This window comes from Cryptomeria japonica, chromosome 7 (genome assembly GCF_030272615.1).
Source record: "Cryptomeria japonica chromosome 7, Sugi_1.0, whole genome shotgun sequence".
Classification (NCBI taxonomy): Eukaryota; Viridiplantae; Streptophyta; class Pinopsida; order Cupressales; family Cupressaceae; genus Cryptomeria; species Cryptomeria japonica.
The window spans coordinates 389,015,580-389,030,693 of NC_081411.1; positions in this window are offsets into that span (position 1 = coordinate 389,015,580).

The window sequence follows — 15,114 nt, forward strand, 5'->3', positions numbered from 1 at the left end:
TGCTCGCTACATCAAATGTGGAAACATTGAGCTTGAATTTAGTACTGGTTTAAGCCAATTTTTGTTGTAGGGGTGCAATAATTTGGGCTATACTATTGATGGTTGCTTTGGTGGATGGATTGAAATTGGACATGTTAGATTGTGATGGAGGAGTAACATTTCTGTACATTGGTGGAGGTTGAGAATAAGGCTAGGTGGAACATTATGGTATGTTGGTATGGGAGATGATTGGGATATGAATGGAAGACTCATGAAAGAGGGCATGAGAGAATATTGGTTAGCAAGATTTCCCCAATGACTAACATGTATAGGATTAACATTTTGTGTGGAAGTAGCTATGATAGAATATGTAAATGTAGGCACACTAGGAAAGGATGTAGGCATAGGAATGGAAAGATTAACTTGACAAGTGAGTTGAGAGAAACCAAGGAGTTTGACATAAATTCTAATTGGCATGATATTAGTTTCAACAACATGAGAAAGACCACACAATAAGTCAACATCGATTTTATCACTTTTCACCATTCTTTTTGTTGAACAGATCGAAATACTGAGGGGGGGTGAATCAATATTCCCCCCAAAAAATATACTCTGATAATAATTTAAAACTTTTCTTAGATGTTCTTTAGCATGAAGTGAAATGACCAATTGAAACAAAGAGCATAACATACACATCCAAAAGAGAGGCTCACTACTGGAGGGCTCTCTGCCCATATTACAATGGCTCACTACCAGAAAGAAAGGAACTAAACTAAGAAATTTGCATCTACATATGCATGGAATCAGTTCCAATTAAGCTCAGACAATACACAAAATGTTTGTGGTAGATCCACTTAAGAAACTTTGTAAAATTACTTCACAATCAACTTACTCCAAAGCACTATCACACAAGATCAAGTATTTTTTTGCTTACCACCTTGCTCTTTACTTACAATACCTTTATTCCAAACTGACTCAAAATAATCCTTGCATTCCTTATATGCCTCTCATTCTTCACCAAGCTTTTCTTCCTTCATATGTCCTTTGACATACCTCAATCATATACATGAGTATAATAATAAGAATATTCACCAAGTCGACCTTAACAATATTTTCCCAAATGATATTTTCAATAGTCAAATCACATGCTACAATCACCGAAGCTAAATATTAACATATTCTCTCAAGGTTAGCCTGACTTGGAATAAGCACATTCTTGAAATTATGCAATGACACACTACTGGAGCACTGTGATCATGATCCAACTCAGCATTACAAGGTTAAAGACATGAACAAATAATCACCAACAACTTATCATCAAGAATTAAGGAAACCAAGGAAACCAGAGCATGGGGGTCTGCTCAATGCTCTATAACCGAATATACTTCAGGAGCATAACATCCAAAGCATGACTTCCAAAGAAATAAAAACATGAATACAACAATCCCAATTGATAACAATAGTCACACCAAAAAAATTGTCCTACCATATCTGCATCAAGACACGAATGCAAAGGATTGCATTTCTGAAATACATCACTACATGAGCAATTGGAGCACAAAAACTGATTGCCACAACTAACACCAAATCTCTCATCAAGATTAAAGTGTCCTCATACTAAAAAAAGATATTTCCAGAGTAATAAACATGCCTGCGACATATTAGCAACTAGAATCTTCCATCTGCAACATACATACTTATCTTTCACTATCTACAAGACAACATACATACCTATCTTCCACTGTTCTGCAACACATCATACATACCTATCTTCCACTATTCTGCAACACATCATACATACTATCTTCCACTATTCTGCAACACATCTAGAGCAATTCAGATCACCATGTTTGACATCAATAACAACTAATGATAAGTATTGCTAAAAATAACTCCCTTTGTCATTGATGGAAAAACATTATCAAAACTCCCCCTTAGATAAAGCTTCCTTAATTCTCCAATAACTCAAAAACTTAGAACTAAAAATTTCTTCTTGATACTCAATATTTTCTCCCCCTTTGACATCAAGGACAAAGGGTAACAACAAAAAGGTTACCAAAACAAAATCTGTATTGCAAAAGGAAATATTGCTTCACTTATGCTTCTAAAAGATTCTCTTATATTTCTCCTTCAACTCTAGAAATAAAGTCTTTGAAGAGTTTATAGCCAAATGAAGATCCAAACTCAAAGTGTCATTCTTCATTATTTCATCAACTACTTATGATAGGGAACCGAGAACAACAGGGTTCCCAACACACTTCTCAACTTCAATAGGATATCGAAAAGATGTTCTAACCTATCCTCAACAATCTCTTTCACCTTTAAGAATATATTCACCACATCTTTCTAACTCTAATTAAATATAAGCTCTGATTGCAGAGAGTTGGCTTTCTTCCTCTGTTCACCAAATATATCAAATGAGTTGCCCATGGAAATTAACTCAGATTCTATAGAGTCAATCTTAGCCTTGAAATATTCTATAGCTGCTGGCCACAGGAGACAATATTTGTGAACTCTGCCTATTATTGCAACACAATCTCTCATATTCTTTATGTCCTCTGATAATCTCTTTTGAGTATATGCACATTTATTTTTATCATTTTCAACATCATCTTCATCTTCTACAATAGGTGCTACCTTAAGAGGCTTCTTCAAATGATCCTTAAGCACTTCACAAAGAAAATCTAGCAAGATGTTCGAAAGATCATCAAGAGCAATATTATTCAGGATCAAATGGTCAACTTGAACTTCTTCAATCTGATCCTGATCATAAGAGGGTTGCTCGAGCCACAAGTCTCCAGTATTTTTCATCCCATCAACTTCCTTAAGCATACTCAAGATATTATCAACACTAGAGGGGTCATCTTCTTCTTTATAGTTTTCAGCTAAGCCAACTTTCACTTAGCCACTAAAGATGGTTCCAAATCATCCAGGGAAATAATTTCTTTTTCTTTTTTACCTTTCATTTTCTTCATCGAATTCATAGGAGACACAATAATCTTTCTTTTTAAACTTCTACAACCGAAGGAGGGACTCTCCTCAGGAGCACTGATACTCCTAGGATCCAGACCAAAGATCAATTTTTTCTAAAGATTTATGAAGTGATTTTATCAAGACCAATCTCTATTATCCAAACAAGCTAGACATCTAAATTTTTTCTTTCCAATAGAGACATCTGATTTCCATACTATGTTTTCCTTCAATGGTAAATTTTTTGTGAAATAAAGCATCAAACATACAATCAAAGAACCAAATAAAAAATGAATATCCCTGATCTTTAGTCATCTTAATGTTTTTTTCTAAGTGTGTTTCCAATAATTCATACAAATCAAAGTTTTAACCTTCTTTAACTATTTGGTGAGTAATATATATTGCAATTGTGGATCCTTCTTTGTTTCTAAAATAGATTTTATAAGAGATTCCATATGCCACATACCTGATAACAAGGTCGATAATAGTGTCAATTATGAATACCCATTGATCACCCGTGACACTAGTTAGGGTTTCAACTTCCTTGTTCTTAATGTCAGAAGGGGTCCATTATCACACAGACTAGAAACTACACAAATTGCTTCCTTCAAAATTTGATAGGGCTTTTCCAATATCATATAATTATCCTCGATATAGTTCAAAAGGAACTTAATCAAATTTTCATCTACAAACCAGAAAAAACTCACTCCAAACATCCAAACCCTTATTCCCTAAGACTTTGATTTGCTGCAAACTTTCACTTGATAAATAATTTTCCAAATATCTGATTGTCTCTTGATTGTATTCTTTTAATTGCACATTCTCAATTTTTTGAACATTCCTACTACTAGATTCCCCTGCAATTGATTTCTTTGAATTCATAGGGAAGAGGCACAAGCTGACCCAAAAATTAGAGATTTACCTTATTTAGTGTGCCTAGGGTTTCACCACTATAAATTATCTTATCAAAGTGACGTCATCTGATATTTATAATTTAACATATGCAATCTACGAGAGCATATCCACCACATGCATTTCTTTAATTTGATGGGGGTATAAATAGATTTGTCTTTGAAATCCCCCCAAGCCAAAACTACTAGATCAATTGTCGGAGGAAGAAGCACTTAACACTGGACTCAGGTGTAGAAGACTCAATTGTTTCTTTCTTTCTCCAAACCATATAATTATTCTTCTTGAGTTCAATAGATTTCACCAGAGCATTTACATTCCTGCATTTATTTGTAGAGTGTCCATACTTGTTGTAATTCTAACATTTTACATTCCTCTGTCCTGAATTCACCAAATTTATTTTAGATCTACATTGATTAGATTTGTGACCTAATTTATAGCATTCGTGACAATAATCTTGGAAGGGCTTATTCATAAGTGATCCTTTGTTCCATTCACAAACTGTTTATAGCTTCTACTCATGAATGGATTGATGTAGTTATTATCCTTGTGTCCAAAACTTCCACATCTAAATAATTGAATATTTGTCTTAAATTGCTCCTGCAATCTACACCTTTATGTCCAAAATAATCGCATTAAAAGTAATAGCAATTAAATGATGAGTACCTTTGTGCATTAGGTTACCAAACCAGAGGTTTGTTTACAACAAGTCTCAGATTCTAGACTTTGTTTGAATTTCTAGGTTTCTTCTAATCTTCCATCTTTTCCTTTCCTTTACCTTTGCCATTTGAACATTCACCAGAGAAGCTTAATCCTTCCTTATCCTTGTGAGATTTCTACATGGATAATAGTTTGTCCAATAATACACTGCTTTCACTAACTTTAGCTTCTGACTTCAAGTTCAATAATTCTTGTTCCAACTTCCCATTTTCTTCAGTCTTTAGATTGATTATATCCTTCGAGCTTCCTTCAACTTTACTACTTTCTTCAACTTGCAACTTCAGATTTACAATAGTCCCATTCGCTTGCTTCAATTTTATGTTAACTTCTCAATGCCTTTCTTTGAATTTTCAGATCTGATCTCTCAGCTTCTTCACACATTCATTTGCTACCTTAACATTCTCTTTTAAGTCTTCATTCTCAGATTCCACACTCTCTAGATCTTCAAGGGTTGTCTTCAATTCTTCATCCAACTAATATTCACCATCCATATCCATAGGAGCCATCTATTCAAATCAATATCTCCCTCAAGTGATTAAGCTAACAATGAGGGACCAGGCTCTAATACCAATTGTTGAACAAACCAGAATACTAAGAGGGGGGTGAATTAGTATTCCCAAAAATAAAACATGCTCTGATAAAAATATGAAACTTTTCTTAGAAATTCTTTAGCATGAAGCGAAATGACCAATTGAAACAAAGAGCATAACATACACATCCAAAAGAAAGACACCATATTTTTATATGTGGAAAACCCAAATGGGAAAAACCATAGAGGATTAAATATCAAGATAATATAACTAGTTATATGGAATCATAGAAAGAAGATCACTGTTGGAGGGCTCACTACCCAGATTACAATGACTCATTGCCAGAAAGAAAGGAAATGAACTGAGAAATTTGCATCTACATATGCATGTAATCAGTTCCAATTAAGCCCAAACAATACACCAAATGCTTATAGTAGATTCAGTTAAGAAACTCTGCAAAAATAATTCACAATTTGCTTGCTCTAAAGCACTGTCACACAAGATCAATTGTTATGTTGCTTACCACCTTGCTCTTTACTTAAAATACCTTTATTCCAAACTGACTCAAATAAATCCTCACATTCCTCGTATACCTCTCATTCTCATTAAGCTTTTCTTCCTTCATATATCCTCTATACCTCAAGCATAATATGATCATGCATATATATGAGTACAATAATAAGAATATTTATCAAGTTAGCCTTACCAATATTTTCCCAAATGATATTTTCAATGGTCAAATCATACACTACAATCATGGGAGCTAAATATTAGCATATTCTCTCAAGGTTGCCTGACCCAGAATAATCACATCCTTGAAATTTCACAATGACATTCTACCGGAGCACCATGATCACAATCCAACTCAACATTACGATGTTAAAGACATGAACAATTAATAATCAACAACTTATCATCAGGAATCAAGAAGCTAGAGGAAACCAAAGCATGAAGATCTGCTCAATACTGCATAACCAAATATACTTTAGGAGCACAACATCTGGAGCGTGACTTCCAGAGCACCAAAAACATGAATACAACAATCTCAATTGATAACAACAGTCACAATTTTTTTTTATACTACCATATCTTTATTAAGACCCAAATGCAAAGGACTGCATTTCTAAAATACATCACTGCATGAACAACCAAAGCACAAAAATTGATTTCCATGACCAACAACAAATCTCTCATCAAGATAAAAGTGTCCTCATACTAACAAAAGATATTTTTGGAGCAATAAACATGTCTGCGACATATCAACAACTAGAATCTGCCATTTGCAACATACATACCTATCTTCTATTGTCTGCAACACAACATACATACCTATCTTTCATTGTTTTACAACACATCATACATACAAGTATCTTCCATTGCTGTACGACACATCATGCATACCTATCTTCCACTATTCTACAACACAACCAGAGCAATCCGAATCACCATGTTTGACATCAATGACAACTAATGACAACTATTTTTAACACTTTTTAATCCTTCAAGAAAATGGATTGCCTTACTTTCCAGGTATTGCTGACCAACCTAAATTTTTGCAATCAAGGTCTTTGGCAACTCTTGGACAAAGACCAACCTAAATTCACCAAGGCTTTTGAGAAATTTGTTCATAGAAACAAGTTAGATGAAGCGAGAGGATTCATCGAACTTCATGTGTCTAATAATTTGCTGTTTCATATTGTTGAGTGTCAAACACCGGAAGAGGTGTGGGGTAAGGTTGGAAAGTTATATAAAAAGGTCAACCAGTTCAAGATTTTGCAACTTCAAGTTGATCTCAACTCACTCACTTTGGATGTATTTCCCACAATTCAAGATTTTCTTGCCCTGTTCAAGTTGATATTATCACTGTTAGTGTAATTATTTATTCATCTTGGATATAATTACACTTTACTTAAGTTTACTTAGTGTAATGCATTTCATAGTAGTTTGGATATGAGACACTTGGGGAAGTGTGCACATAGGGATGATGTATGTAGGAGAAATTTCACCTTTTGTGGTCGTATCTTGTTTTTACATTCCACATTTGATGGGTGATCCACCTCTTGTGGAATATTTTACTATTTCTCCTACCTACCCCTACCTACCCTTGCATCTCATTGAGCCACATGTCATCATTGTGTGCTCTCTTGTCTCTTAGCCTTGCCTTTATAAGCAGGCTCATCTACATTGTATGTAATTCTTGATGATCCAGTTGATCACATTTTGCATCATTGATAGGAATACAATTTATTCTTGTCACATTTTGTTCTCTCTTATTTGTGCTTTCCATTGCCTCTAGATCTTGGCAAATTCTCACAATCACAATTGAAAGGGTGTGGATATGAAAAAGATCATAAGGAGTGTATTTTCTTGATCTTGTCTAAGCTTTGAGGTCTATTTTCAATGTTTGCTTCTAATGTTTACTCTACTATGGATGTTGTGGGGGAGGATCATAAGATGCCATCATTTGAGAGGTTTTGTGATCAATTGATTAGGGAGCAGGCAAGTGGTTTATATCATGGATGCTCTTCCTAAGAGTCATGATTAGGTGGCTCAATCCTCTAAGGGAAAGGGGAAGATCACAAACAAGCCCCAAACAAAAAATAGTGACACTTAATCTCCCTCTTTCAAGGAGGCACATTCTAAGGAGTAGAGATCAAAATGTTCTCTTTGTAACAAATTTGGGCATAGTGATGAGACTTGCAATAAGAAATAAAAACCCTCATTTGGTTTTTGCAAGAAGGTTGGACATGATGAACAAAATTGCTTCAAGAAGGAAAATTATGAGTTGCAATAGTTACTCAAGCTTCATGACATTTTCATTTCTTCTTCATCAAGTTAATCTTCTACAAAACAAGGGGGAAATTCTCTATATCTCAAAGGAAAGAGTTATGCCTTGATTACTACCCATGTACCTAGGAACATTGGTTCTATTCTTGATGTAGGCATTTTAGAACACTTTTCAAATTTAGCCAACAACATGGTTCCAGGTTCTTTAGGTCCTTCGCCATATCATATGCTCTTGATTGCATGTAATCAATGTATGCTAGTTGCTTCTGTAGGTGATGTTGACTTGGGTGCTATAGTTGTTCCTAATTTATTTAATGTTCCCATGATAACACATAATCTACTTTTAGTCTACTAGCTTACACACAATGGTATCACAGTTGAGTTCACTACAAATGTAACTTACATTTATGATCTGATTGGTGCTCCTATTGCAGTGGGTATGACTAATCATCTACATAGGGTGTATACCTTTGACTTCATGGAAGATGATGATGACTCTTATATTCCTTTGACTCATCTATCTAGTATGGGGAGTAATGGAGTTCTTCTTAATAAACTTGTTGATCTTCTCATGTTTCCTCCATTCCTTGTTACATCAGAGTTGATAGTTGACATGGATTCCAGGACTTCAACGTAGCAGGAGCTATGTGGCTTTTTCAAATTTGGGGTTTCAGGATGGTTTCATTTCAGGCCTTGAAGACTTGGTCTCTCATTCTTTTACTTTAGATTTGGAGCACAAGCTTGAGGGGGCTTCCTTTTGCAAATTTTTTGGCAGATGATCTTGAGTCTTTTTCATCTCTTTTTCTTACTTGATTGAGGATTTTCCCAGTCATTGAGACATTTGTGGAGGCATTTAACTCTACTTCTGAGCTTTTATTATCGAGACTTCTTTCTTCTCCTTCCATTATGGATATGGATTTTCTTCTACATGCAACATTAGACTTTTTTCTTCTAAAGGGGAGATATGTTGTTTGTCACTATTGGATTATTTTTTGGCCACAAACACACTTCAGTGATTAGGATGATACTTCATTTAGGGGTGACAATGTTGTCTCTATCTTCCCTTTTTTTGAGGGGTGATTGTATTGTATTCTTGTAATGGATGTAGTTTTAGGGGGGTATTGATGTGAAACCTCCATACATCACATGATTTATCAGTTGTATATATATTGCATCTCTTTTTTGTAGAGGAGTTTTGTCCCATGAGGTTTTCTCCTCTTCTCTATTTGTGAGAGGTTAGTTGCATGATTAGTTGTGCATGGGTACCTAACATGGCCTAGTTGTCAGAACCCATATATTGCATCTTCATAATTAGTTTTACATCATATGAATAATAATTTATCTCCCTAAGTTACACTTAAGGGGGGGTGTTGGAGTAAATTAGATTTATTCTATTTACTCTCATTAAGTTTACTTAGGATAGCTTTATTTGTCACATGACACAATAATTTAATATTGTTCATGTTAGTCATCTTAGGTGTCATTCTAGATAGATATGGGCTATTTTTATGAATTTAATTTTTTTATAGGGTAGTTGTACCTACTCCTACCTACTCTCTCATCTCAATGGGCCATAAGGCATTACTTGTTCTCTCAATTGTCTAGCCTCTTGCCTATATAAGCAAGATCATTTGTACATTCTAACATATCAATTCACAACAATTCATTTCAGGTGCATCTTAAGCAAATGTTTCTTCTTGATCTCCATTGTTCTTCATTTCTCAAGTTGCAACATTCTCGTGTGTGGTTGGGTAGTTTCTTAGTTGATCCATTGAAGTCTGTGTAGCTTCATGGGCTCATAATTTCTCCAACATGAGCTTTGTGAGTGTAGCTCAACATGGATTATTGTCCAATGGTTTGAGAGATCAATTCAGGAGTTTGAGGACTTGGTAATCTAGGAACTTGAGAATTCACCTTAGGAGCTACAAACTTTATGAGGGTTCAAGGCCAACTTGATTGATTTCTACCTTGTGTATGGTTTATTTCCTAAGTAAAGCTTCTAAAGAATGGAAAATTCATAGTCCTAGGTATTTTTTGTTTGATATGCTTTATGTTATATTGTTTTAGTGTAATAAGCCTTAACAGTGTTTGAATAATATTAAATAATTATTAGAAGATATATTATGGAAATGAGATCCTAAGTTTATGAATGCAAACTAAGATCTCAAATCTCCATTAGATAGCATTGGAACACAAATTAGCTTAACTACAATGCTGAAAGGACATCTAAGCACTTGGATTTTGTTCCTTTATTGCAATGGAATTGAGATTTATGAAGTGTGTGCTTGAGATCTAGGTTTAGTGATACACAAATGATGACTTTTAGTAAAACAATAAATTATAAAAAGATGGAAAAATACAATAAGTCAAATCTAGAAAGAAGATGCACATAGGAACCTAGATATACAAATTAGAGCTAAAATTTCTAGACTGGTGTGTTAGGCGCCCTAGCTTGAGGTGCTTGTGATTGATAAAATTGAGTAGAAATGTAGTCATGAGGTCCTATAGGTTTGTATCCTAGAAATATGTCCTAGTCCAAGGGTTTTTGCTTGTTAAAAAGTTTTCACAACTTGTAACATATGCTCACTCCTATAACTTCCTCATGGTTGGATGATAGAACATGCACACATAAAAAATGAGGTTACAAAATGGTTGTGTTGTATAGGGGCTTGAATAAGTCAAACACTGTGTTGGTGCTCCCATCTCTACAATAACTATGATAGATCTAAAAGAGAGCTTTTCCTAGGGAGGAAAAAGGTTAAACAATAATGTAAATGTTGAAATGAAATGATTGTACCTTAGATATGAAAAAAATAAGTTATTAAATTAATTTATCAAATATTATAGTACAATTAAAATTATGAATTCCAATGAAGTTAGTTTTTAAAGATGTGAAAAATTAACTCTAAAAAGGAGAAGATTGTGTCTAAAAAAAATAATATAATGATTTAAATAATCTTTGTTCCATTATTACATTGAAATTTATAAATAATATTTAAACATTACAAAAATAATAATTTTTAGGGTTAATTTAACTAAAAGATTTAAGGGAAAAAAAATCACTATGGTGATGTATACCTAGAAATTGAAATGTAATATTTATTAAAGCAAAATCCTAAAATATGATATAAAATGTGTCCTAAAGCTTATTCTTTTTATTTTATTAGTTAATGAATCTTTTTATTAATAAAAATAGAAATAGTACATAATCATTAGAGGGAGCAAATTTGAATATGAAAATCTCTCCAATGAGTCTATCAAAACACCCACAAATACCTAGGATAAAAAACAAACCCCATCCCACTATGATTTTGCTATTACACCACCCCATGAAAGCTAAGTAAACCATTTACAGTACATATGCATTCAGAAGCAACTTAAGCTAGATCTTATAAAAGACATACAAAACAAAACTATATACAATAGTCAGGGCTCAATCTGCAACCACAATTTCCTTTCCTTTGACTCTAGGATGTACCCTTTGACCATCATTGGCCTGAGAGGAAACTGCACCATCTCGATGCTCATCAGGGAAACCGATCCATAGTGTTCTACCAGACTTCTTCTTGGAGCCTCTCGACTTGCCCCATTTACACCACGAAGATGAAGTTGCAGACGTGTGGGTTGAACGTTCACCATATGGTCCCCATTTCTCTATCTCCCACCGAATTTTCCGTGCCTCCAAGGTCTTCAAATAATCCTTCACTCTTGTCATGCCAACCTGTGTTAAGGCCCTTCAGACCTCCTTATTACTGTTTGCACTCCATATAAGGAAGGGGCGAAGAGGGGGAGTGAATTTACTCACTTGCAACCACGCACCACCGGGGCAAACAAACCTTTGCCCTTCACGCGCCATGGACATAAGACTTCCAAATCCCCCACACCACTCTTCTCTGAGGTAGCTATCAACCAACCATTTTACAATTTCCTTTGTCTCTAATTCAACACACCAAGTGACGAACATTGAAGCCACATCTGCATTGCATCTATATTTGAATTAGGCCTTCAAATACTCATCGCCCAATATGATTTTGACGTAGGTCAGGAAGTCTCTATAGTCAAATTTGAAGATATTGGAGAGTCTTTTGTCCGAAATATGCCCCTAGAATGCCACCATGGGATTCGACGCCATCAATGAGAAGTTGGCCTCCATTCTGTGAAGGTGGTGAAAAACTCACTCCGCAGACTTACTCAATCTTCAAAGGGAAGCAATGCCAAAACTAGACTTGCGATCACCATAAGAACTCTATTCATGTTCAACTTGTACACTCCACCACCCAGGATAATAAATGCAAGTTGCTTGTAATTAAACACGCTAACTCAACAATGAGCGAAAAAACTAGTAGGTCGATATGTCATTGATAAGCCTGGCATATTGGGGAATGAAAACCAAAAAACGACCACCCATCTTTCCCATCATTCTGACAATTGCATATGGCATTGGGGGAGAACAACGCCATCCCAAACAAACTGTTGCATCCTCCAGGCACTCTCGTACTACAAGAGACCATATCAGGATTTGCATGATAACAAATCCGAATCGACCATGCATTAATTGTGGTTGTCATGGCCATATGACAATCAAGTGGGTATAAAAAGTAGGGAGTATTCCTTAAGACCCGTTCAAATTCAAAAAACCAAACACCATGAAAAGATGATCACCAGATTTGAAATAAAAAAACTTTCAATAAGTTGGTCATTTGGATGAAATAGACACACACATGCTTTTCCTTTTGAAGATCAGAAGAAGCTTGGTTGACACATCATCTGCTTCTTTCTTTCCATCTCTCTAGATGTGAGTCACCTTGAATCTTCTGAAGGTGAAGGTGGTGAGGAGGTTATTGATGCAATGAAATTCACGGTCAATTTTTTAGTATTTTGCCCTTCCCTTGAGGATAACACGAATGATGATTTGGGAATCACCTTCTAGGTGAAGATTTTCAACTCCCAATTTACCTATCAATTGGATTGCAAGGAGGGTGGCTTTGGCTTCCGCCTCATTGTTAGTACCCATTCTTAAATTTTGATTACATTTAGCAATAGTAATACCCTTGTTATATCTTTCTATACATCCTACAACCAAAGGGCTAGGATTGCCACGAGCTGCTGCATCAAAATTGATCTTTATTGACTCTTTTTTTGGTGGTAACCATGACACTTTATTTTCCATTTTTTGGGAAGGATTAACCCTTAGAAGGGGCTAGTGGGCCTATAGATTGTTGTCTATCCAATTATAAGGATTTTTACATACATTAATCCTCGAAGCAACATAGCTAGCCAACTCAGAGATGGAGTGTTCTATTATGCCCCAAAAGCGAAATTCATTTTCTTCCACTCCTTGGAATATGTGTCTATTATGTTCTTTCCAGACTTCCTAGCTAAGAGCCAATGGAGAAACATACCAAATGCTTCAAATTTATTCCCCCAAATTCTGAAATTTTGAAACCAAGATTTTAGATTTGCAGATAAAGGGGGACACCAATCTAGCATAAAAATTGCAAAGGGGGACACATATCCTTCCCTGGCTAATTGCAAAGGGGTAAATGTGGTGTTGAAAAAATAAAAATAACCATTAAGAGTTTAAGTGTGAATAAGAACATAAAGAATATGGATATACAAGGGTCTTTATCTTTAAAAAAATGACATATAATTTGCATCAAAATGTTATACCAAAATAGACTAAAAATTAAATGAAGATTGACTTGAACAATAACAAACAAATTTTATCATTACTATCACAACCTTATTTTTAAATAGAATTATTACACACATTTTATTTAATACTATATTATTATTTACCTAATTCATACATTCAAAATTAAAATTAGAAAATCTTCATTAAAATATTTTAGTTACAAATTAGAAACTATTTATAATCAAAGAAAGTAGCATTTAGAAATAGTGAAAAACCATGTTGTATGCTTTATGCATGCACTCAACCATAAAAGTCATGCATTTGACCTTTCCAGATCACACTTTTGACGTGCATTCTAAACCATGAAATATTCTTATTCTCTCTATGTAGAATAAATTCACTGAATATTCTGCATGAGTTTTTCACGTGATGGTTTTCTTTTCTACTTTGGCATTTCAGGGGAGTTTTTTGGGGAGTTTTTTTGGGATGGATCTGGAGAAATCCCGAACTGATCCACTTGATCAAGGGCATTATGTCAAGTGAGTTCGACGTCTACTCTCTTCAGCAACTTTTGAAAACGTCTCTCTGAAGGCATCTTGAAAAACTGACCATGCGTATATTTGATAAAGCTCACATAATATGTCATAAAGTTTGACTCTCTAATTGTTTCCTTTATATCTTATTTTTCAACCTTAGCAAGACAACTTGCCCATTCCCAACCACTGTTTACTGACCAATGACTGTTAGGAAAGTTAGGAACATCAAAAAGTATAAATAAGTACTAATTTCTAGGTAGTCTATCATAGGACGCCCTCTGGTCAAAATATAAAAGACAACACTTAATTGAACAATTTTTCCTAGTTGTGCTATTGCCATTGCCTTTCCAAAAATAGCTTCAAGGGAACCTCGAGATTCAACAAGCTTTGCCTATCTCTTCAGATGCGCATCATATTCTAAGGCACACTTAATATGCAGACATTTCTCCTTTGTTTTCCATCTTATCACTAATTTTTCAATTCCATCTATGATTTGCTTTTTTGTAAATTTTGTCGATATCATTTTCAATGGTGTCAAACTTCAGCTACAATCTTTCTCCTTTTTATATTTCCAACTACAAATCTTACACCTACATTCTATTGGAAGGTCGCCTTTGTTTGGATTCTCCACTGATTCAATGAATGGATACTTTGACACCCAATCAATTTGAAAATGCTTCGCCATATCACAGTCCCGACCCATTTTTGATTTGTATTTTCTTTTCCCCTTTCGTGCATCATCATCATCTATGACATTGTCAACTGGGTTGATTATCACATTCCTGCTACCTTAAGTATCTATCAAATCTTCTTCTTTATTGTCATCTGAGATATCACATTAGCCACCTTCTTCAATATTCAGTTTAAGTTGTGAATGTAGTACTTGTGATGATGTACCTTCATGATCTTGTTTTTGACCATAAACATTGCTAAAGTACGAATTTAAGGTTTTGTGTTTTGCTGACCTCTCTTGGCCTTCACCACATTCAGGAGTCTTACCCTTCTTCTTGTTTGACATCTCCATAGAAATAAAGGATGCAAAAAAATA